Source organism: Bombus impatiens, unplaced genomic scaffold (assembly GCF_000188095.3).
Source record: "Bombus impatiens unplaced genomic scaffold, BIMP_2.2 scf_0452, whole genome shotgun sequence".
NCBI classification, from domain to species: Eukaryota; Metazoa; Arthropoda; class Insecta; order Hymenoptera; family Apidae; genus Bombus; species Bombus impatiens.
The window spans coordinates 872,313-889,388 of NT_176871.1; the positions used below are offsets into that span (position 1 = coordinate 872,313).

Here is a 17,076-nt window from a genome sequence, read left to right on the forward strand (position 1 = left end):
CCCCCGCCGCCGCTAGCATCGTCGGCGTCCCCTATCAAGAACCGAGTTCCCCACCAGCATTCTCCAGTGGGCGTGCTTCCACGATAGTCGGAAGGGGTACACGGTGGACAGAGAGGGGTAGAAAAATGTTGGTCTCCCCCTCTGGAACGCTCTTCTAACCCCTTTGCCGCGTCCTAGCCTTGCCTCTGCGAGTAGAGCCAGCCCGTAACCCTGCGCCTAATATTTCTACGGGACTCTGTGGAGCCGACGCCGATCGGTTCTCCTTCCGAGAAAACCAGAGTCCACGCATCCGTACGATCCAGGGTGGATGGCGAGGATTCTGTGCGCGCGCGAGCTCCAATCGACGAGGTCGCGGGAGATGTTAGGGGAAGTGCGTCGCAGCTCACCCTCGAGATAAATCGACGACACTGGGTCAGGAAAGAACGGCTTTGTAATTTGGGCTAACACCGCCTTCCACCGTTCTCCTTTTTCCTTTGTTTTCAATGATTTAATTCCATTAGGGCGTCGAATACCGATCAGGTTTCACCGATTTTTCTTCACGTTACGAACGTTAATGATAAGCAGCGTTGGAAAATTCCCCTATCGCCGGTCGCTTTTATGGAAAATCCATCCAATTTAGCCGGGTCGAATGTTTGAAAAAACCAGGTGGTGGAAGAAGAACCGACCGGTCAATGATAACAATTCGAGCAGAGTTTTATCCAGTTCAATTCCGGCTATTGTTTCCCTCATGCAAGTGAAATAGAAACGTAAGTCTCGGTGAAATTTCGCCAGTGGAAAATCACGCGTAAAAGCTTTGGTGGAAGAAGCGGGAAGCCTGCAAGCGGCAGGGACACAGACGGCAACGTACAACAGAGGACGCGATTCTTGCACTCAAGTGAAATTGCAATTACTAAACGCGAAAGGTTCTCGGAACACACGCATTCCGCGCGCCACCGGAAACCCATTAAGGAATATTCCCGCGTACAAGCCTCGCTTAATGAGCGATATAATTTATTGCCACTACTTAGAACCTGGTCTAGTTGCGGTTTGTAGTTAATAGGACCTACGATCTTCGTGTCATTAACGGCGCGAGTACGTAGGAAGGTAAGATGCCACCTTCGGCCAAGAGGACCAGGTTCTCTGGTTCTCCTCCTATTTCGACTAGCTTTATCGAAGCTAGCGATCGCTACCATCGAACTTGCCCTTTGCTACTACCCTTTACCAACCCATTTGAGTCCCTCCGTCCCGATTCACTCGCTCATTGTCTGGCTTCTCGTTCATTGTCCGCCTCTATCGCTGCTTGTACCACTCGTATATCTCTTCTCTCTGCCTATTCGAATTCTCCTTCGTTTCCTACGTCTCCATCCTCTTCGTCCATCTACCATGGTGCGCAGAATAGGAACTTGATAGACACCGAGAGGAACACGCACCCTTCATCTTCCAGACACTCGGTTCTCGAAGATTTATCGGGCTTTTCACGCACATATCAGAAACTTCAACATTCCTTTCATCCCTCAAAATTGTTCGATGCTATTATTTTCTGCTAAGGTCAGAGGTTTTGTTTATTTTCTAACAAAGAGTCGCGAGATCAGTCGTATTAGCGAGGCGTCGAAAACGAGGATGAACTTTTACGAAGGAAACAATAAAACTCGAGCTTTCTTCAGATTCGAAACGCTGGATGGGACATGTTACTAACAATCAGCATGAAGGGCAGAATTGCTGTAAGTGTATCTGTAATCATGTTACGGAGGAAATATGTTTAATTAGAACAGAAAGTTGGTAAATCCTTGATAAATCAACTGCGGATATTCATATGTTCCTGAGAAATCGAAATATTACGAAATGTAAAGAATATTCGTAATACTTAAATATATGCAAACTAAGATAAGCTACTTCTAATGCATAGAAGGCGAAACGAATCGGTATTCAAATTCTACTTTTTCAATCGTTGCATCCAGTACGTTGCAAAATACGTTTAGAATGCATGTGCAACTACGACAGAAGAACGCGTAATTAAATCCGTAATTAAATCACAGTTCCTCTGTTATTAAAACATTTAAATTAATTAAAAATTTATTAATTAAAACACAGAGACACAGTCACAGAACACAAAAAACACGAAGGGTACATACGTAAACTTAAGATATTCAAAAACCTAGAGAATATGCATAATAAATAAAACTCTGCAAAATGTCCGAGGTAAACCATTTGTTATAATATAGAATGTGAAACAAATTACGATATAGAAGCTGAAATAAATCGCTACTCAGATTCTACCTCTCTGTCCAATGTTGTATCCAATATGCTGTTAAATAAATCGCCAGCGACATACTCCATGAAGCAACCCCTAAAACCTCCACGGGTCTCTTCTCCACGCGCCCAACGCAACGCGATGCAACGACTAGCAACGAGATACGACTCGATGGAAGTCGACTATTGCCGCTTCAACAAGCCTGACCACTTAACGAAAAGAAAATCTCGGTCTCGGTTATTCGCGATAAAGCAGCGAAGCGTTGCTAACTTATGGCACGTAAGTCGTGAGACTAGAAAGGCTAGGGTAAACCGTGAAGGCGGCCGAATCCATAAACATCGGCAATCCACTTGTACGAGGCTACGAGAATCTCGAGAGGGAGAGAAACAGAGACTGGGACAGAGAGAGAGAGAGAGAGAGAGAGAGAGAGAGAGAGAAAGAGAGAGAGAGAGAGAGAGAGAGAGAGAGAGAGAGAGAGAGAGAGAGAGAGAGAGAGAGAGAGAGAGAGAGAGAGAGAGAGAGAGAGAGAGAGAGAGAGAGAGAGAGAGAGAGAGAGAGAGAGAGAGAGAGAGAGAGAGAGAGAGAGAGAGAGAGAGAGAGAGAGAGAGAGAGAGAGAGAGAGAGAGAGAGAGAGAGAGAGAGAGAGAGAGAGAGAGAGAGAGAGAGAGAGAGAGAGAGAGAGAGAGAGAGAGAGAGAGAGAATTGAAGGCGATCTCTCACCTGTTTACGCGACCGCCTGGTACTGACGTGCTCGCGCGTGTACCGCCTCGTGTGTGCACGGGGTCTCGAGCTGGCTATCGGCTTGATAAATACAAGCAGTCGTTGAATAATGCATCGGCCGTTCCGGCACTCGGGAGTAAACAAGTAACCTAACACCGGGGTCCGGCACCGTCAGGATACTGATTCGCCTAAATCCTCTGCCACTGTCCGTTCGACTTGACTTGTCGCCGCTCAACTTTCGCGACCCCTGTGCACATTTCATTGGCACGATACCCAAGGTTGGACACCGTTTTGCCTCGTAAATTCAGCACGATATAAGCGAGGCGAATCTCTTTAGATTCGTTGCCCATTGGTTTGGAAAAAGAACCGGTAGTTGTTTCGCCAGCGGCGTGGTACTGATTTAATGAATAAAACGACGTTAAATTCTTGGCTGGCTAAAGGCGGACGCGAAATCGATACGCTCTCTCCAGAGAGATCCTTTCGCCCAGGTGCGTTTAACGCGACGAATTTTTCGATTGACCGACCGCGTAATTGCACTATGGCCCCTGGTCGATCCTTGCCGCTTCCAGTGGATCGAACATTTGAAAAAAATCTACTGCTCCTCCTTCCACTTTCTCTCTTTATCTATCTATCTATCTATCTATCTATCTATCTATCTATCTATCTATCTATCTGTCTGTCTATGTGTGTCGAATCCCGGCAAAATGGACTGGTTTGAGGGGGAGAAAAAAAAGAAAGGGCGAGGGTAGAGCAAAAATAAATTTATCGATTGAAAGGAAGGAGAAAAGGTAATTTCGTTGAAAAACGCGATAGCTGCAGGCGCGCAATGAATATCGAAAGTGATTAAAAAAATATACGCTCGTCATGAATATTAATGCCATCGGACCCGTCGTTGAATCGAATATGAAGCGCAGCTTTTCGGAATGATAGCAGTCGCAAGATCCAATTTCCTTGGCTCGATAAAAAAGAAGAAAACAAGAAAAATGAGCGTACATACAGTCTTTCAAATATTTGTTAGAAATTCTATAAATCCATTTGTTCCTCGTGATACCGAATAGTATTTGGATATCGAAACCGTGCAGAGAAAAGGGCTGTGGATACTGTGATCAACGGTATCGATATCGTCTTTGGCCTTCATCCTGCTCTTCCGAGGCAACGCTGACAACGAGATTGATATCCCGCAAAAACACCTGATATTTCCGATAGCGTAAAATATGCAAGTACAAACGACTAAACGAAGCAGGTAAAACGACCTCACTGGCCGGCGTCTTGGAATTTCGTTGGCTCGAAGAATTCCCTACGCACGTATCTGCACGCAAATCCACGACAGGGATCACGCAAGCCGCTCGCTGCGAGGCAGCTCGTTAGCCCAGCTCACAGCTACGACTGCAAGTTCGAAACATATCGGTTTCCATTGCGTTTCGTGAATTGAAACTACACAGGTAGCGCATCCCAGCGCTCGAGCGATCAATTTTCCTCGACTGATTGGGCCACGCTGTCAAAGGATCCTCGAAATCGAACGATTTGACTTCGAATCTGTCTGTCGAATTATCGGTCGTGTTCTGTGTCATTTACTAGGTCTCTTTCGTTCGAAAAAAAATCGCTTTGTAAATTGCCAGGACGAGGCGCAGTAGCGGAAGAAGGAAAGTTTAAACTTTGCTAATTTACCTGTTTTTTCTTTAAGCCCTCGAAAAACTTCTGAAAAGATACATCAACTCGTACGTAAAGTTCCGAGATTATAAATTTACCAGTTTCTGATGTACGTCGGATTTTGAACGCGGTTCGCAGAAAGCTGGAATTTGGAAATTGCACCTGTTAAGGAAACCGAGTACGCGAGAACACGCTGCGATATCTGGTTCGTAAAGATGCCACGTCGTGGCTACGGTTTCTGTTTTCTTAAGTTCCTTGCGTCTGTTAAATTTATAATAATTTTTCATACGATAATTCTCTAAAGGGAAGATAGAAAAACGAGGAATAATATTTCCAACGTGAGAGTTAATCGCGTTATCAATGTTCGACTATTCGCCATTAACAGCATTTGCGTTAGTTTCTTGCACGTGGCTGGCATAGAATCGTTCCGAATCTGCTTCATACTACAACTCGCGCAATGTTTTCGTGGTATTTAGTATTTATCCTAAGCTGCGTTCCCTTAAGGTTTCGAATAATTGCCAACCTACCAACCAAGATATTTTCCTTGAAATTTTGCGAATAAAATTATGCAGCTTCGCAGATGTTTCGACGAGCGTTATACGCGCAAAGTTCGATCGTGGACAAGGAGACGAGTCGATAACGAGTTTGTGTTTGTACGGTCATGGGGGTCTTACCGGTTAAACCAATGCTAATTAGTGATAATTAGTTCGGTAATAGAGACTCTTGGATGGCAGCATGCAGGCTGATTGAAATCTCGAAACAAGCGTCCTTCGGGACTTTTGTCGATCGTGACAAATATTTACCACGAAATTCGTCTGTAATTCCCATCCGGCCATCTTGCGTTGATTAGGTCCGAGTATTTACAGTGGTGGACGAGTTCATCACGTCTGCGCCGCTTAGTATGCCGAAACACGGATTGCTCGTGTGTTCCATCAACACGTCTATCGTTATTAACGTCCGCAATTACCGAAACGGTTTAATATCTCTGGCCACGCGAAATTATCTCATTAACGTGACGATATTGCGCTCGAGACCGCGACGCGAATCGCAAAATCGTGCGAAGAAAAAGACGCGCGAGGGAAAGTTGTGTTGGAACACAAGTGCTAAGAAAAATACCGTAGTTGTACAAAACTACAGATTGTATTCGACAAGACCAGCGAATTGGTATAATACAGACAGCGGAACAGATAACTGTCAGCGATACCGCGAGAAGTATCCGACACAAAATTGAAGTAATCGCTTCTTCATCGTTAAGAGTCTTCGCCTTTCTGCTATCAGTTTTTCTATAGCTGATAAATACCAACAATTACGTTACGTGCAATGAAATTTCAGCCTGTTTGGGAAGTCCAAGCTAATCGTACGTTTTCGTCGTCGGAAATATTCAAGAACGTCCATACGACGTTAAATGTACTTTTCTATGTAGCTAATCGATAAGAAGACCGACACAAACCTTTCGAATCAGTATTAAGAGACGAAATTTACGGACTACGAGTATATTCGAGGCTTGGTGTTACAACCTATGGTGTTACTCGCCTGATCTAAAAACGATGCCACACTCGATCACGTTTCGGATCGCATTTTTGCTTCGCTTCTCGCAGTACCAGCCTGATCACGGAGAATCACGGGGATCCGAAGACTCCTCAGTAATTCGGTTTAATATCGTCTGGAGGCTAGAGGGTTGGCTAGGCCGGCACGAATTGTCGAGGATTGTCGTCGTCCTGGTCGGACTCCAGGCAGTCCTGCTGCCAATCATTATCTCGATGGTATGCAGACATACCACCACGTGCGAAACCGGGTATGCGATGGCTTCCTGGGAGACGGTCTACGACGAGAGCGGGTCGATGAGGGAATACGTTGGCGAAGGGACTGCGTGGCTCCAGGAATGAGAAGGGGCGACAAAGCCCAGGCACCGGTATATTGGCATACCAACGGCCGGTGATATGGGAATACTTCAAGAACAACTTTATAGCCGCCGACACGACTGAATTGAGACGATCGGGATGCCCTTTTCTTTTCTCATGCTTCCGGCTCTATCGTTTCGTCTTCTCTCACTTACTCTGCCTTCCGATCGGGAAAACCTTCCAACTTTCCGCCTACGAACTGCTTTTACGAATTCTTGATTCTCCATACCAATATACAGGGCATTCGGTGACAGATGAGGCCGGTGGGTTTAACAGGGATAGATTTACGAAACATGAAATTGATTCGTCAAGTAGAATCAGTCTAAAAGCTGTCGTATTAAATTCGAAAGGGAGAGAGCATTTCTTTCGTGCAATTGAAGGGAACTTACAAAGGAAAACGCGATGTAAATGAGTGATTTCCTGATTTATACGTCAATCGCTGGCAGGTGTCTTAATACGAAGCTGAAGATCGTAGAGGAGTTTGGTAAAAGTATCAGTGATGCGACTGATCTTGTAGTAATCGGTATTTTTGATAATGCTTATTATGCTAAGTAGAATAGAGTCGGATTGAAAGTTGTATTAAGCCTGAAACGGAGACTAGTTTGTTCGTGTCTCCTTGACGCGACTGGAGACTACAAGGGATTTTCTTGATTTTCTTGCGTCAATCGGCAGTTAAAAAGATATATCTTAAAATGAAATTAAAAGCAACATACAAGATAAGAAGATTCTTCCGAATGGATAGAAAGATCCCAAATATTAATACAAGCAGTGATATTTGAATAGTAAATATATGTGGGATAGTGTGACATCGGGGAAGGACGTGGCGTGAGGGGTAATCGTTTATTAGCATTGTCAAGATACGTTAACGTCGTCAAGGAGTGTTGTGAGCATTTCCAAGGCATGTTAAGAAAAAAAAAAAAAGCATGGAAAACATTGTAACGAGAGTTGAGAGAGTCAGAGTTGAATTTATCGTCGTCGTGTGAAGATCGTTGTGTTGTTGTGTGGTAGAAGTAGTGAGTGACGATTACGTGAAACGGGCTATTATATTCGATTTCGTGTGAGTGCAAACTAATAGTATAACATTCCTACATATACGTAGTGTACGTAAGTACATATTAAGATATACTATCGCTACGATTTTCAGTAAGTAAATATCTTAGAGTTATAGTTTGGTGATTGCGCAAGATGATAGTAAATGTAGCTTCTTACTACCGATTTACCATTAATTTGTCTACCCGGAAAGATTCACATACCGTAGCTACGGATCGACGAAAGTGTCCGGATGTCAGCGACTAGTAACATATGTATCTAACGACTCGTACAGTCGACTAAAAGTAGCGAAGGATCACGTTGCTCGTGCGACGTAACACGCGTAGAATCACTTTGAATGCCATTGAATCTCGAATAAGGGATTGTCTCGTCTCTTTGATGCAATTAAATTGAAGCAGAAACGGACGTCAAGTTAATAGACCTAACCCCATTCGCGTTAAACCTTCTAAGTACAGGTGAAACCTTGCGGTTGTATTTACTGCTCGAATTCTCTGGCAACGGAGCATACAAAAAATATCATGGTAATTGTATTGAGATATGTATAATTTTATGTGCTAGACTAGATTGACCGCGTAGTAGTGATACATGTATGTGAATATGAGTGTGTGGAAGTATGTGTGTACGCAGTTGTTCACTTAACAGTCTGATATGAAGAAGATGAGACTCGCGCAAGTGTGTATCGATGAATATCTTTGAAATCGTTTATCAAACAAATATATAACTATTTTAATATAAATTCTAAGTGTAAATTTAGTGTTCCAATACCGTTATTTCGCCAATTAAGATTCAAATTGTCAAGAGTAATAAAGATTAGGCGACAAAGACGAAATTAAGCAGTCTGCGCGCGAACAAAATGATCTTTGTCTCGTTCTAAGTATTCCGATTCTTTTTGCCTCTTTTTAAGTATTCCGATAGTCTTTGTACTTTTTTATGAAAAAGCGTTCAGCGGCATTAATATCGGCGAATTAACTGGAAACGACGATCTACGCGACACTAGAACGAGAAGAGTTTAACTGGAACGCATGGTAGTAGATAAGGCGTCTAGCGCTTACTATTGTGCAGCGAAGCTCTGCAACTACTATGAGAACGTATACGTGGCAATTCAGTTACTCGGATACGAAACGCTCCTATAAAGACACACGCGTCTTGTCGAAAGAATCCCATTAGTTTGCATTTCCGTTAAATCGAGTCCTGATGCGGCTCACTGTTTCCCTGTGATCGCCTCACGTCCCTTGCGACTTCCGTCAAAAGAATTCGATCTAACTTCCACTGTCGTTGGACTTTTACTACGATTATTTTCAGAATCGAAACCGTACAAACTAGTTTCCGAGGCTGTGTTATAAAAGGCGGCTGCTAAAGTCTCTTATTGCTTCAATGTTCAAAACTGCATCGTGGATATTTACGTGGCTACGAGAAAAACAGGGTGAAATACGTATCTATAAAATGGAAATCACGCGGAAAAAATATGGTAGGTTTGTATTCGTCGAATTTCTGAGTTTCATATCGCTTGTCCCTTTAAATCAGGATATTCGAATATAGCTTATCGTTAGTTGAAACGAAAAACGGTGTATCATATGGGAAAAGTGAGTGACAAGTTTTGTATTTAATTTTTAAAACCAACGTAACATTTTGCGAAATGCTCAAGAATAGACAAATACCAACAGCGCATATTTCGTTCCTAAATCGTGTAACAGTATAGCTTTAATAACATGAAACTGGTTACTAGAACGCTGAATGTAGAAACGGCAAATATTTGTAGGAACATGAAAACCCTAATAAATAAAAAGCAAAAATACGAGTTACATCGTAAAAGACCCTAGACAATGGTGTGTAAGTCGCTTACAGGACACGCAAGTGCGAATTAAACGCCATGTAATAATCCAATCACCGATATACGATTGACTGTCGACTGGGTGTCCGTGGGTGTCCGTAGAAGCAATTTGTTCTATCCGGGTCTAAATAGCGGCGGTCATTTAATTTCACGCCGAGGCACCGATCGACCGGTTCTCCGACTACATTGTGCCGGGATGATCCCCTTAAGGAGGGCTGAATCGTCCGCCTAATTGCCACGGCCTTTCTTTTTCTCGTCGGAGTCGCGCTACCGATGCTCCCTTTCTACTTCCATGCCGCTTTCCTTCTTGCACGTGCTTTTCTCCTTTTAACTTCTCCGCTCTCGCGTTTTTCCATCTCGCGGCTTGTCATTTCTCTCGCTGCCGCCGGATCGATTTAGTGGCGGTGTGCGGTTGAATCGAGGACGCGAAGAAAAACGAGAAAGCAGCAAGCTAGCAGAGCGCGAGGAGCTGCGGGGAGAAAAAAGAACGGGTGAAAGCGACGGAGAAAGAAGCTGGTTTCCTGGCGCTTACATACACCCGATGGGAACTCTTTTATCGGGGAATCGAAGGAGGAGCCACGGACGGCAAGGAACAACGGACAAAGGGAGTGTTTAAAAGGCGTGGGCAAAAGGAGAAAAGCAACAGACGGAGGAATCAAGGTGGAACGGTAAATAAGGGGAAGTCGGCGGCTGGCGGAGAAATTGTACGTACGGTCGGCGAATGGAAGGAGGGAAATTTTGAGGCAGACGAGCACAAGGAGCGAAGCGAACAAGTAAGCAAAGCAACGGCCTCTGAATGGGCGAAAGAGAAGAATCGCCGGACTGCAGCGAGCAACGAGAGTGGAAGAGATAAAGCTCGCGGATATTTAGAGAAGCTGGAAAGACGCCGTGTCCGCCTTCCCATACCAAAAGCAGATGGATAAACCAAGAGCAAAACTGTAGGAGCTGGAACGAGGAACGAGGGAAGCCCGTCGTGGAACTAACAGCAGCTTAACGCTCGGCAACTGAATCCTCGAAGTCCACTCACGTGCGCGCGAACCACGCCACCACCATTTTACTGTAAATCAGTCTTAAACCACAGCGGGCAGCTTACAATCAAACGTACTTTAGCCGGCCTTCCACGAGACGGATAAAGTGGCCAGAAGACGAAAATGGAATATATCCGTGATCATAAACCAGGCGCGTCCACCTCCGGCGTTCTTCTACCCGTTCCTCTCGCAATCACTTTACTACTTCCTGCTGAACCTCTTTTCTTTGCAATATGTCGCCGAAAAGGTGTTCGCCGGCAAGTCAATGAAAGTGGCCTTAAATCGACGTTATACGTTACAACTCGCTAAAACGCTCTTCGTGCACGATTTTAAGTTGCCGGTCTGCTGGATCATGGCGGACTATTTCAATGAAACGAGTAAGGAGCGCGTTCCTGCTCCACGACCGAGAAGAATCACGATGATTTTCTCCGATTGTTGGCTGACCGAACCGTCGAAGTAGAAGCATCGTTTCCCGATTGCTTGTAAATTAACTGGAAGGAGAAGTTAGTTCTTGAAATACACCTTTTCGCTAAAATCGACTGAAAAAGAACTTGAAACGAAATTTTTGTTCGATGCAAGCAACGATAAATAAAATGGACCAAGTACCTCCACTGCAATATACATTTTACTACGAGATATCGTAGTTAGAATGCGTAAAGATCACTCTGGCTAAAATAGACAAATTATCGAGTATTTGCCGATCACGGGAATATCACACGATTAAATCAAACGATTATAGCATATATTAGGTTGTTCGAAAAGTGTCTTTCTCTTACAGACACGTGTTTTACAACGACGCATCTTTATACAAACGTGAAACCTAATCTGTCGAACGTTGTGATCTCTATCTTGATAGAACAAAATGGATCATACGTAATTCGATAAAATAATAATAAAAGTAAAAATAATAATCTTTTGGGACGACCTAATATATAAAATTCGACTTGTTTTCAAATTTCTTGCAATACACGCGACGTACGTATGTATAAAATCAGGACAAATTTATGTCTTACGTCTGACTCTTTCGCTCATCCTTTCGCAGATCCTCGATTTTATTCGCGTTTACGTTTTTCTCGCATTACGCGCGAGATAAAGTTTATAGCGTGGAGGTAGACTTGGCAGCCCGGTTTTATCGTTTCCAGCCACTCGCCGCAAGTCCGTCCGATGCTCGAGATACGATCATAATTCGCGCTGTATAATCGAGCTACCGGTACCTGAACAGGTAGAGGGAAAGAGGCGAAGGGTCAATAAATGCCCGTTAGGATACGTAAATTAGCGGCGAAAGTTTATGGCTGGAAGCCGGCGAATAATCGACCGTTAGCAGCTTTTATTCGGCCGAAACGCGTGGCTGATTTACGCTCAGCGTAAACTGCCTCGTGTAACTCGTCGAAATCGTTGCAACGAGGAGACTGTAAAATCGCCGATGATAATTTACGATGAATTGCATCGTCGTTAAGAAGCCGAGAAAGCTCCTGATCGTTGTAGAGAAATGAAGGATAGTCGAGAAGTCTGACAAGCCAGCACACGGTGTAATATTTGACTTACGATAAGATCTCTTCTTCGATTTACAACGCCAAGTTATCGTGTTTTATATCATGGCGTGCCTCGACACGATGACTCAAGCGCAGAGGGAAAATTTCGACGCTTTTCATCCTTTTATCGATATATCGCGTTGTTCGAAAACTCCGTAGCGCTTTTTATTACGAATCTCTGTCAAGTAACGAAACGTTGGAACAAGTACTTCTCTTAGTTGAATACTAAAGACAATTCAGGAGAAGCATCCAAAATTCGTTAGTAAAATAAATTTCTCTCAGCGAGAGAGTGTCGAACCTTTAATTTCTAGGAAACTTGGAGTTTTAGCTGCAACTTTCTATTTGTCTCGCTTATTGGACTAGGACTGTGATAAGACTGTAAAATACAGCGTCGTCTCTTAGTTGGATACTAAAAAGTGTTAAAGGGAAACATCAAAAATTCGTTAGTAAAAGAGATCATTTTTAAGTGGGACAGTGGTGAATCTCGTACATCCAAGAAATGTTGAATCTTAGCTGAAACGTTTATTTCTATCTGCCTTGTTTATTAAACGTAGATCATGTCTTAGTTGGATACCGAAAAGAGTTAAAGAGAAACATTGAGAATTCTCGTCGAGCGAGACAGCGTAGAATTTCATATAGAAATTTTGATCCTCAGCTGCTTCATTTCCATCCGTCTCATTCGCCAAGTATAGAGCGTAGCCTCGTTATTTATTCGGTTAAAGAGCCTCGTTTGAGGTGTATTTCGTATATTTGCAATAATTTGCAAGCTGTCAAACTACACAGTAGTGTGAATAGCGGTATACGTGTTTGGATCTAGATATTCTAACTACAATTTGTTGCATACTGTTTTGCCAACGACGTTAAAACGTTAGATTTTTCGATAAGCCGTAAGTGGCTGGTAAAGGAATAAAAAATGTTACTGTGGAACGTCGGCCGTGATATTCAGGAAACGGTGGCTACGGTGACGACGTTGGCGACCCGGGTGATCGATGTCAGAGGAAAAGTGTAACGTCGTTGTGTGGCAGAAATTACGACACGTCACGTCCGGTAGCGAGTAATTATCCCGGAATGAATTAGCCACGGCACAAATTTCTAATTACGTTCGCGGGACCGAAATCTGGTGTTCACGACTTTTGCGGTTGCGTTTTTGAAACGCGCGCAAATCGAGTCACAGGTTGTCTCGTATATGTTTCGGAAGAACGCAAGGCAAAGCAACTTACTTTCCTTTCGTTGCTAACTTTTGAATTATCTTTAAAACCATCTAATAATTATCAATTCTAGTCGAACTGATCGACTCCACTTTTCCCAAAATTTTTTATTTTATTTGTTACATGCATCGTTAGTAGATTGCGGAGTTTTGTGCAAATTCACATTTCAAGAAGCGTAATTTGGAAAGTAGAAGCTCGGTGGAAGATTGTTTCACCTACAAAGTGTTATAGACAGTGCTTTGGATATTTTATTTATTTTCTCATATTATATGCATTCTATAAATGCATTTTCTATAAATGCATAAAATTCTCTTTAAAAAAAATTAGCTTGCTTCCATGACATATTGTATAATCGTAGATTCTAACATTAAAAAGTATTTGTTTCTCTATCTTTCAATTGACGAAGTTCAATTGACCAACATGGCTTCTTTTGAATCCTCGATGAAAATGACAAATTTTGGGATGGTTTTACAGTTCTGAAAAAGCGAAGATGGAACATTGTAAAGGTTCGTAAGACGACGCGCGAGTCATCGAATCCGGCCACAATTGTCAAATAAATTTGGAGGATGATCGTTATGCAAGTTTAACGAGATTAATTTCCCGAGGTTATCGTGAATTTCCATATGACTTCCTCGCAGAAGGATTCACCGTTCTAACACGATAACTGGGATCAGAAGGGACCGTTCCGAGGACTGTACAAGCTTAGACAGAATACGGCAAAGGGTGCGATGATCTAGATTAAGGAGGTCTAATTGGCTCTCGTCGAAAATTGCAGCTATTTCGAGAACTCGATGAAACGAACTTTCGAAGTCAACGTCCAATTTTCCATCCACTGTAAACTACATTAAGGAAAGAAAAGTTCCGTCGATGACTCATGATCGAAGGAATGATTTTACAGTAGTAATACTGGCACAGCTAGCATCAGTCGGTTCAGCTTTAGCGATTAATAAATGATAAGGTGGACTGCGCAAGTTTATGCAAACGCATATTTTTATGAGACTTAGATCACGCAGAAATATGTACGTAATAGACACGAGGAATGGATATCGCGACGATCGAACAGATTGTGATTGTCCATGAGAGGATAGGCGAGAAAAGACAAGACGAATGCCAGAGATGCCACCGGAAGATATGGAAATGGCGTGGGGGAGGAAGGCGGGCGAGGCAAGAAAATTCGCAAGAAAAAGTCGTTAGTGAGACGTGATAACAGCGCCAAGCCCTGCAGCCTTGTTGGTCCTGCGACAACAAGAAGTAACAACAGGAAGTGTGAGAAAGGATGCGTGTTCTCGCTCGTGGTATTCGAATTTCAGCGACAAATATCACGTCCCTTTCTTACGTATACACCGTAGAAATATATTTTTCGAAAAGAGATTATTATTACCATCGTGACTCGCGAAAATAATATATTACGTGATCGATACATTATGCGATTACTATTATTACGTTATACAAGCGTTTTGGGATTTTATTAATATTGTAACGAGACACGAGTATCATAATGGTATTGGTAAAATTTGAATTATTCGTAGGATAACACGCGTAATATATTCATAACTGGTTTTTACATTAAATATTCAAATTTCACGAACCAGTGCATTATTTGTGTCAGCAGGTTGCTATAGATTTTGAATTCGCTGGCAAATAGAAACTAAGAGTGAACGAGAAAACACAGAACGCTAATTACGTTAGGAAAATGTTGGTAGTCGAGGTGGTTTCGCCAAAGCTGCAAGAAATATTCAATTTACCCCGTGCTCTTTTTCCTCTTTTTCGTATAATCGTTGTCGTTGCTCGAATACTTTGCGTTCACCTAGCGGCATGCACGTGGCACGAATTACTGGAGTAATTATGGAGCCAGGAAACGGGAATGTCGGCGAACGTGTTTTCCTTTTGCGCACTTTCCTTGTCCAGTTTCGCGATCTGCCTTCTCGTTCGATCGACCTGTTCTCTAAAATTTATGTAACGACGCATTTCGAGATGCCATAATTTAAGCCTTTCGAAGATATTAGGTTGTCCGGAAAGTGTCTTTCTTTTACAGACACGTCTTTTACAACAACGCATCTTTGTACAAACTTGAAACCTAATCTGTCGAACTTTGGAATCTTTATTTTGATAGGACAAAATGGATCATACGTAATTCGATAAAATAATATAAAACGGAATATTGTGCATCCATTATTTCGTTATAAAACGAAAGAAACTTTTCGAAAGATCTAATACATTACGCATGAGAAAGATTAACGCATCGAATGGGTATTCTTTATACAGTTAACAACAAAGATGCGAATTTTGTAAATATTTTTATAATCCTAAAGATGACAAAAATTCCACAGAATGCAATAACGCGTGCGAGGTTGTATAAAATATAGTTATATCAATGGAATATATCGATCCTAAGTTTTTTAAATTTAATTTAATTTTAAATTACACGCCACGTGGATTCCATTTCCTCAGTTCTCCTCTGAAAAATCTGAAATTGCATAAAAATTCTAAAAAATGCACGTCGACCTTGCAAGAATTTTCCAGGAAACCAAAGTTCGAAAGTGGTTAAAATTCATCGAATTTATAAACTCGGATCGCGTCGAGTTTACTTCAAAATGAGTATCACGATCTTACGCGTTTTTCGGGTCAGGCAAACCACATTGGTTTGTTAAATATTCGCAAACTTGATTCACGTGGTTCTATCCATGAAATGAAATTGGAAAGCGTTTGAAAGGAGAGGCGCCGGTTAAACGACGTGAAACTTTGATGCGCAAAATGGAAGACATGGAATTCACCGGAAACTGGGTGTGACGGTAGTTTCCTATTTGCACACGTGTTCTCTAGTAGTTACTGTTACACGGAATCTAGTTGAAATCGATAAACGACGAGTGATAAATCGACAACGCGTGGATGCGTGTCCATTTTTCCGTACGGTAAACAATGTAATCTTTCTTCGCCATTGACACGGCAGAAGGATGAGAAAAAAGTGTCGAAGATAAAGATAAAAATTGACAGGAGACGGCCGACATCTGGACATAAACGCCGCTCTTCGGGACGTTATCGTGGTCGGCCATTGCAAGATAAATAGTTTTCATCGGACTGCATCGTAAATCTTGGGGGAAATCCTTTCGCCCGAAGAAGGAAAGCTTGTGGTGTAACCATCGGATCCCTAATTCTATCGAATCCCTTGGAATTAGGCACAAAAACTCGGTGGAAGAAACTTTAGCGGGCGCACGAAATAGATTCGCAAGCTATGTAAGACCGATCTCGTTTGAGATGAAAATGATAACGTTTTCAAAATCTAATTTCAGCGATCGAGACATCCACGCGTGCTCTGGCTTCTGTATCGATCGCAATTTGATAGCTTTGGCACGTGTGATTTTATGTGAGATTCAATTTAATTGTAAGTACGCCTGTTACACACACGTACGCCGAGTAATTATTCACTAAATTGTTCATTACAAACTCTTCGTTTTATTGCACTGTTAAACAGTTGAAACAATGACTGAAAAACGTTAATGGATATAAGCTGGGCGTTTAATGTTGTCGGCGAAAATTAGATTTCTATTGTAATTTCCAATGTACGAATTCTTTATTCGCTTTAAAATTCTACGATTCCTACTCAGCTTTATATAAAATTTCAAACGAGACGAGAATCGTTGAAGGTTTCAATAATTTCCTAATCATCTCTGAAATTAATCTCAAATTTCCAATAGTTATGAGCGGATATGTGTATGCACGCTTACATGTACAGCTAAATCTCAATTCTATATGTAATGCCCTATACATTTTCAGTTACGTTTCGAATTTTACTGATATAACCACGATATTCGTGTCTCATCACAGTATTAACGAAACTTTGAAACGTTCCATATAGTACAATACATACGATACTTTCCAAATACTATTACGTTATGTGTGTGTATATATATATATACTGAGTGAGT

General features: G+C 42.3%; 1 protein-coding gene across 1 annotated transcript in view; it reads right to left on the reverse strand.

Annotated features, from left to right (window-relative positions):
* LOC100745903 (complexin) overlaps nt 1–17,076 on the reverse strand; it is a 329,300-nt gene that overhangs the window by 64,873 nt on the left and 247,351 nt on the right. The gene's annotated exons all lie outside the window — the stretch shown is intronic.